This window comes from Ahaetulla prasina, chromosome 15 (genome assembly GCF_028640845.1).
Source record: "Ahaetulla prasina isolate Xishuangbanna chromosome 15, ASM2864084v1, whole genome shotgun sequence".
Classification (NCBI taxonomy): domain Eukaryota; kingdom Metazoa; phylum Chordata; class Lepidosauria; order Squamata; family Colubridae; genus Ahaetulla; species Ahaetulla prasina.
Window position 1 is genome coordinate 17,490,118 of NC_080553.1, and position 8,811 is coordinate 17,498,928.

General features: G+C 48.8%; 1 long non-coding RNA gene across 2 annotated transcripts; it reads left to right on the top strand.

Annotated features, from left to right (window-relative positions):
• Positions 1 to 2,802: 2,802 nt before the first annotated feature.
• LOC131185557 (uncharacterized) lies at positions 2,803 to 8,189 on the top strand. 2 transcript variants are annotated; one of them, XR_009152183.1, is made up of 3 exons: positions 2,842 to 3,624; positions 3,737 to 5,679; positions 5,808 to 8,189. It is a non-coding gene; the product is annotated as an uncharacterized LOC131185557 (long non-coding RNA). The 2 variants fall into 2 exon arrangements; XR_009152182.1 differs by having other exon boundaries at positions 2,803 to 3,624; positions 3,737 to 8,189.
• Positions 8,190 to 8,811: the final 622 nt, after the last annotated feature.

The window sequence follows — 8,811 nt, forward strand, 5'->3', positions numbered from 1 at the left end:
AAGTCTTTGTTGACTTATTTGATTTAAATGGCCATCCCTCTCATAAAAACCACTCTGGGCAGCCAACCATCCCTAAAAATGCTAAAAAAAATTTACCGTATTTTCCAGAGTATAAGATGCTTAGAGTTTGGGGAGTTTGGGGAGACCACCTTAGTTTTTGGGGAGGAAAATAAGAAAAAAGAAATTCTGCCTCTGCCTGCCAGCATCCATCGGTATTCATCTGGCTAGCGTCCTTTCAGTGTGTGAGGGAGTTGAGGGCTGTTTGGAAACTGAAACAGGATTTGCTGTGTGAGCAACAGGAGACAGCAAGGAGCCTGGGCGTGGCTTAGCTCTGCAGCTCATGAGTCTGTGCTGAGCTCTAAAATAGTCTGCTGTTTAAAACTGAAACTCCTCTCCCCTGCTTGTGTTCTGCTTGTATTTATTACCACGTTGGAAAACCTGCTTTTGGTATTGTATATTTACTTCATGTGTTATATTATATATAAAAAGAAGTTAATGAATCCTGATGAATTAGTTACTTACGTGTGCTTTCTGGACGTGATTGCTGCTGCAAATTCTTGAGTCCTTGCAGCAAGTAGCGAACAGTCGGGTCAGCTTCAGCACATTATTGCAGCCTCATTCAGCACGAGCAGCTGATGAGCGGATGGATCGGCCTCCCGGAATACCCCCAATCAGCTGTTCCAGGCTGCAGGGGTTGCCACAGACCATCGCCGCCTCTGTGCCTCGCGTTTTTGGTGTAAAAGACGCACCCAAATTTTTAGCTTCTTTTACGGGGCAAAGAAGTGCATCTTATACTCCGAAAAATACAGTATTAACCGAGGGCTAAAAAGCCCTTGCAGGCGGTCCCGCACTTTACAACCACAACCGGGGCTAGAATTTCCGTCGCTCAGCAAGGCGGCTGTTAAGCGAATCAGCCCTGCAGTTCTTAAGTGAATCAGGTCAATTCTGGCTTCCCCGACTTTTGCTTGTCGTCATGACCCAGTGCCACGACAACCCTGCAGCAGGACATTTTGGGTTCTTCAAGACCCTCCACCTGGTGACACGGACCTTTTGGTGGCCCAGTGCGGCATGATATACATGCCTACGTGACATCCTGCGTACCGTGCCGGCAAGCCAAGACCGCCACGGGGCCCCTCCCGGCTCCTCCAGCCCTTGCCGACACCCGACAGACCCTGGGGCGATCTCTATGGATTTCCTGACAGACCTGCCGCCGTCCTCTGGGTTCACCACGGTGCTGGTGGTGGTGGACATGCTCACCAAGATGGCACACTTCATCCCATGCCGCGGACTGCCCACAGCCGCAAAACGCCCGCCTCTTTCTGCAGCACATCTTCCGCCTCCATGGTCTACCGGACAGGGTGGTTTCGGACCATGGAGTTCAGTTCACAGCCCGCTTCTGGAAGAGCCTGATGGCGCGTTGGAGGTGCAGGTATGTCTGTCGTCATCGCACCATCCGGAGACCGACGGGGGTACAGAGAAGGTCATCGGTATACTGGAACAGTATCTCCGTTGCTTCATCAACCAGCAACAGGACAACTGGGCCGACTACCTGTCTCTGGCGGAGTTTGCTTTTAACAACTCTCAGCACACCTCTACTCAGATGACCCCGTTCTTTGCCAATGTGGGTACCATCCGCGCTCTTCCTCTGGCACCACCGGACTCTCCTGTTCCCGAACGCAGACCTTCCTGACGGAATTGCATGCGGTCCAACAGTTGGTACGCCAGCAGCTGAATCGGGCAAAGGAGGACTACAAACGGTCCGCTGACCGCTCCCGACGGGCAACGCCCGCTGGCAGTTGGAGACCGGTGTGGCTCTCCACCAAACACCTCCCGTCCGACCGCCGGTAAAGAAGTTGGACCACCGATTCATCGGCCCGTTCCCTGTCGAGGCAGTCATCAACCCGGTAGCCTACCGACTGACCCTGCCACGATCCATGCGGATCCACCCGTTTTCACCGGTCCCTTCTGGTTCCTGAGGCCACACCGAGTCCCCTTCGGTGCCCAACAGCACCCGTCACTGTCGCCGAGGACGGGTCGGAGGAATCTGAAGTCCACAGCGTCGAGACTCTCGCTGGCTAAAGGGTCGCTTCCAATATTTGATCGCGTGGAAGGGATACGGGACTGATTTCTCCTGGGTAGATGCCTCCGACGCTCATGCCCCTGACCTGGTGCAGGCCTTCCATGAGCAGAACCCAGCCCGACCGCATCCCGATCGTCAGCCCGGGGAAGGGCCCTGCGGTGAGGGATAGTGTTGTGACCCAGGTTCCTGGACCCAGACTCCTGGACTCGGATGATTCAGAAAATGAGGGAGAAGACCTGGCAAGCCCTGTTTCTCTTGAGCCCTCTCCCTCCCTGGCACCCACTCAAAGGGAGGGGCCGGCAAGGCCTGATTCTCCCGGCCTTCTTCTGATTTGGCAACGCCCAAGAACAGTTTTGGAGGGACGCAAGATTACGAAGGCTTGATCGACGTGCGCAGCAGCGGAAGAGTTGGGACAAAGCCAAGTCATAATTGTCATGCAGTGACATCTGCAGAGACTATAAATAGGAGGCGGGACTTCCTGGTTTTTTGTCTCGGACAAAGCAATGAATTTGGCGCGAGCTAACTATTTCATGGAGGGAAGAATATATTCGTGAGTAATTCTGGCCTTATCTATAATTTCCTCGTTATCTCCAGAAACTTGGCAGGCCCGTGGGTAGACGTGGCCAGGACATGTATCTATGTAAATAAAAGGAAAAAAAAAGGAAGGCCTCTGACGGACTCTTTGCTGGGAGTATTGGGGGAAGGGAAACAGAACAATATCAATATAAATCATAAGGATTGCCAGCAACAAAGTTACAGTCATAAGTGGAAGGGGATGGGTGATGGGAACGATGAGAAGATTAATAATAGTGCAGACTTAGTAAATAGTTTGACATTGTTGAGGGAATTATTTGTTTAGCAGAGTGATGGCCTTCGGGAAAAAACTGTTCTTGTGTCTAGTTGTTCTGGTGTGCAGTGCTCTATAGCGTCATTTTGAGGGTAGGAATTGAAACAGTTTATGTCCAGGATAGGATAGGATAGGATAGGATAGGATAGGATAGGATAGGATAGGATAGGATAGAATAGAATAGAATAGAATAGAATAGAATAGAATATTTTATTGGCCAAGCCTGAAGACCTTTTTAGAATGGAAAAAAAATGGGATTCAGGAGCATTTCAGGTTGGATGAAATGGATGGACAGACGGACGGAACGCAAAAACTAATGTCTGTAGAACCCCCTATTTGTGTTCTTGATTGACAGTGCTCTCCAACTTTTCATAGTTCTGGAGAAGGTTGAGAAGACCCCGGAGCTTCATCAACCAATGATGCTGGGTGGGCCTTTTGCCTCAATTTAACCTGCCACATTTCCCCGGCGGTACCCTGCGTTCCAGCCTCCCCTCCCTTCCCTTCCACTGACTGTCCAGCTATCTCAGCCTCCGTCCAGTTGGCACCTTAACCCCTATTTTCCTGCAGTTCAGCGTCATCATTGAGCCCCTGTTCGAAACCTTCAACGAGATGGTCTCCACCACCAGCCTGCAAGAACTGAACCGGACAGCCTTCATGTGGCTGGACAAACACTGCTCGCTCCCTGTCCTGAGGCCCAGTAAGTTGAGCTGCTCATGAGATCTTGTCAATTGTCTTGTCTGGAATGCCATGGTAATTAACCGGGCTGGTTGGTTTCGTTTTGCGTCCTTTTTTTCTTCTTCTCCTCCTAGTGGTTCTGAACAGTCTCCGTCACCTAAGCACTACAACCTCCATTCTTTCCGACCCGTCCCTCTTGCAAGAACAAGCCAGCCAGGCCTTGGGCAAACTCCACAAAACGCCTGGAGAAACGTAGCAGAAGACACGGTCAACCGCAGCGGACATCCCTGCCTCAATAGAGACTTCTCCAGAGTTTGGGACTTCTTCCAGAGGTGTAGGAACACCTCTTTCCTGGGAGTTCCTGGCCCACCCGCTGGCTGAGAATACAAGGATTCGCTTCCCCCCCACAATGTGGAGGGCACCCAGCTGTAGAAGGAGACCTTGGAAGCTTCCTTGGGTTGTCTCCACCATCAGGGACAAGAGGCATCCAGGCGGGGAGGGCAGAGCGTCGAGGTTCTCCCAACGCTGCCTCTGGGTTTTGTTGGTCGAATGTGAAAATGCAACTCAGGGAAACTGGTTTCCAGCAATAGACCCCCACTTCAGTTCAACCTCTCTGAATATATATATATGCAGTAGGAATACGCCTTTTTCTCCAGCCTGACCTCAAGTCACAAGGGGGGGGCGGGGGCAGCGCCGTGGTTAGACTGCAGCGTTTGCGGCAAAACTCTGCCTGCAGCCTGGAGTTCGATCCCGACGGAGCTCAAGGTTCGACTCGGCCTGCTGTCCTTCCGAGGTTGGTAATAATGAGGAGCCCGTTTGGTAAAAATTGCCAGCCCATGGCAATGAGGTTTTGCAATGGGCAAATAACGCTCTACGTTGTAAGCCGCTGAGAAGGTGCTATAAAGCGGTATATAAGCCCAGATTGCTATTGCTATTGCTATTGAAGAGATAGAATCAGGGGTGAAATGCTCCCGGTTTGGATCGGATCACCCGATCCGGTAGTGATGGCAGCAGGTGGTTTGGAGAACCGGTAGCAAAAATCCCTGCCACCCCCCACCCATGCCCAGCTGAACTGCGCGATCATCAGAAGTTTTTGATGTTTTTTTTTTCTTACTTTTAAAAGCATTTTTTCTTTGGCCGAAAAAAATGCTTTTAAAAGTAAAAAAAAAGAGCCTCTGATGATCGCACGGCTCAGCTGGGATTGTCAGAGCCTTTTAAAAGCATTTTTTCTACAACCTCTTTGGCCGAAGAAGTTATTTAAAAAATGCTTTTAAAAGGCTCTGACGATCCCAGCTGCCTGATCGCCGGATCCTTTTAAAAGCATTTTTTTACAACCTCTTCCGCCGAAGAAGTTGTAGAAAAACTGCTTTTTAAAAGTTTATTTTTAAAAAAATTGGCCACGCCCACCCAGTCACATGACCCCACCACCACCAAGCCACACCCCCAGAACCGGTAGTAACAAATTTTACATTTCACCCCTGGCGTGCGCTTGCTTCACTCACGTGCAGGAGCGCGATTCTGCACATGTGCAGAAGACCCTGGATGACGTCGGGGCGGGTGGGCAGAGCCTCCCGCCGGTTTTACTACCGGTTCTATAGAACCGGACAGAACCAGGGGCAACCCACCGCTGATCTGAGGCTACAAGACATTGGGCAGAGCAAGCCACCTTGAGAATGGGCAGGCAGGGGAGGTCTTGCAATTTTGGGAAGAGCCTTGGTGAAAGGATAGAGGGGGAGGGGGCTGCTTACCTAAAGGGAAATTCCCCCTCCTTCTCCCCAAGACGATTAAGTCTCGTGGTCTACAGCAGGGGTCTCCAACCTTGGTCCCTTTAAGACTTGTGGACTTCACAAAGTTGGCTGAGGAACTCTGGGAGTTGAAGTCCACAAGTCTTAAAGGGACCAAGGTTGGAGACCCCTGGTCTACAGAATTCTTAGTCGATCGACAGATGGGGAGGGAGATTTTTTTGTATTGAACAATTTTATTCAAAAGATTAGAAAAAGGACAAAAACTCATTATTATACGCTCCCTCCCTATTTTAACCGTGATATCTGTAATAGCTATCGATTTTTCCCCACCTGTTGGACCAGGGGTCTCCAACCTTGCTCCCTTTAAGACTTGTGGACTTCAACTCCCAGAGTTCCTCAGCCAGCTTTGTTGGCTGAGGGACTCTGGGAGTTGAAGTCCACAAGTCTTAAAGGGACCAAGGTTGGAGACCCTTGTGTTAGACGATAACGGTTCATCGGGATCTTGGCAGCAGAAGAGACTGTTAGCTCCTTGACTTCAACTCTTGACTCAACTTTTGACTCAAGCCCCCTCCGTCCCTTTTCCATTATAACCAAGGGTCTTTGGGGGTGGGGGCACTTGTCTCAGGCCATCCTTAGCAGGCTGTCCAGTGGAGCCTGTTCCCACAGCTGTACTTTTGCACATAACAATGCAATTTTCCCCCTTTCTTTGGGGAAGAATAATAATTTGAAAGTGCAGGAGAAGAACAAAAATGGACGGTCAGCTTAAGGACATAAGACAACCAGCCAAGATCTAATCTCATCCAGGGTCTTCTTCCTGCCTCAGCCATGTCAGTGTCTCTCAGAAGTTCATGAGGAGGACACTCGCAGAGGAAATGCCCTCTCTTCATATCTCAGAAGTTCATGAGGAGGACACTCGCAGAGGAAATGCCCTCTCTTCATATCTCAGAAGTTCATGAGGAGGACACTCGCAGAGGAAATGCCCTCTCTTCATATCTCCTGTCTCACTTCTTCGTATGTGTCTTGGACAGTGGCCTTCAAAGAAACGGTGGCCCGCTATGGTAACCGGTTCTGAATTTCCCACCGGGATTGTCCATCAGAAGTTCTTGAGTTCCAGTCTTGGCTTCCTCAAGCGAAGGAAGATGTCCTCCCACTTCAACCGCTCCACACGATACATTCTACCAGCCTTGAGGGAGAACCGCAGTGGCCTTCCATCCACAGAGTAGAACAAGATGGGTCAAGAAATCTTGATAGCAATGAGGGATGCCGATGACCCGGACTTCTGAACTTTTAAGGGGACAGAGATTATCTCCTGGGTAAGAGAAGCTGGTTGTCTCGAAGTACGACGAACAGCAGGCTCTGTTGTCCTTCAGATCACAATTGTTGAAAAGGGGTGTCTTGAAAGAAGGAAACTCCAGGCATTGTGATTTAAGCTCAAAAATGGCTCCCAGCTGAACCAAAATCCACTCCATCTCCAGGCGCCAATGGAGAGCAACGTTCTACTTGTAACTGGTTCATCTGGGCAACTTTAATGCTCTAGAACAGGGGTCTCCAACCTTGGCAACTTTTAAGACTTACGGACTTCAGCTCCCAGAATTCCCCCAGCTAGCATGGAATCCTCCCCAGCCAGGAATTCTGGGAGTTGAGGTCCACAAGTCTTAAAAGTTGCCAAGGGTTGGACACTTAAGCGTTAAAGCTCGAAGTCTGTCTTGGATACCTATTCAGGAGTACAGTTAAATCATGAATATTCTGGCTACTCATTGGAACAAAGCAAAGCTGGCTGAGGAATTCTGGGAGTTGAACTCCACAAGTCTTAAAAATTGCCAAGGTTGGAGACCCCTGCTCTAGAACCATCTTTCTTGAACTTGGCAGCTTTAAAATGGATGGACTTCAACTCCCAGATTTCCCCAGCCAACCATGCTGGTTGGGGAATTCTGGGAGTCGAAGTCCACTAAGCAGCTGGAGAATTCTAGGAGTTGAAGTCCGTCCATGCTGGCTGGGGAATTCTGGGAGTTGAAGTCCATCTCTAGGGGAAACGCTGCCCTTCACCCAGAAAGCTGCATCGCATTGGCTCAACTTCACCTCTTCACTCTTCTACTACAAACTCCACAATCTTTTTGATCACCTGGATGGAACAGAAGAGGAGTGATAACTGGCCTGCTTTTGTAAAGATATTGCTAATGCAGTTTCAGTATTGTTCTGTGAGGGTTTGGGGCTGATTTTAATCTGAAGCAGGCAGCCAAAAATATATATATATATATATATATGCATTTCTTTTTAGCAATGCAATCGGGATTTTTAGCCTCCGGGGAGATATTTTAACTGTATTGTGTCTGAAATGATTGTCTGGGCAATTTGTATTCCATTTGCAAGCAAAAAGAAAAGAAAAAAGATGGAAGTTTGTGTAACGAATATGTGTTTTTTCTTCCTTGCATTATCAACAGATTTTTTTTGTGGGGGGGGGGGGGGCTGCAGAGTTAAACCGCTGCCTTGTTATCTAGATTTATCATGCATTGAAACTTCAATTCTGTGGCAATTGCTTGCATTTCGATCTTTCGATAACGTCACTGCGTGTTTTTTTTTTAATGAGACGGCAGAAATAAAATGCTATTTTTGAGGACAAAGTGTGGCTTTCTTCCAACCTTTAAACATGTAACTTTTTTTTCCATCAGCTCCCCTGACTTAGAATTCTAGACGATGAGGTTCAGAAGCGTGCAACCTTTGAACCCAGCTGCAGAAACATCTGGGACCATCGTCCATTTAAGCCCCCCCCCCCATGGGATGTCAGGGAGCAAATGGGTGTCTTAGCTTTCACATCTGAGCCATTTCCCTTCCCCCGATTTTTTTTTTAAAAAAAAACACTTTTTATTGAGTTATAGTGTATTGTAAAATACAAAACAGAAAAGTAAATAGAAGAGCAGTTGCGGGGGAGAGAGGAAAGGGGGAAGAGAAGTGAGGAAAGATAGGAGGAAACAAAAGAAAATGAAGCATTGATTTTTCGACTCTGGTGCAGCAAAATAAGGCGTTGACATCAAATCACAACTTGTTGTCTTTTCGTAATAATATAAAGTAGCCATTTCGATGAAGATCTACCAGTCTAATCGGTAAAACCTAAAATCAAAGTTTCATTCTTTTCCACTTCAAGCACAAAGTTCAGAAGCGGTTTCCACATGGAAACAAAAGTACTTAAATGTTCTTTTCTTCGATCAAAGTGGTCAGTTTTGCCACTTCCGCCAACTCCATCCACTTCTGCATGCGTTCTTCCTTGGTAATATTGTGGCCCGCCAGCACAGATTTGGACAATGAGGAGGTTGGGGAGGAGCGTGGGCCAGTCCTGGAGTCTGGGGAAGGTTCGGATGAGGCAGAGAGCGGGCGAAGGCCATCTGGTAGTTCTTTGCTGCCTCCGGAGTCTGACATCAGCAAGGCAGAAGAACAGCGGGAGCCTGTTCCCAGTGTGCGCATGCGCA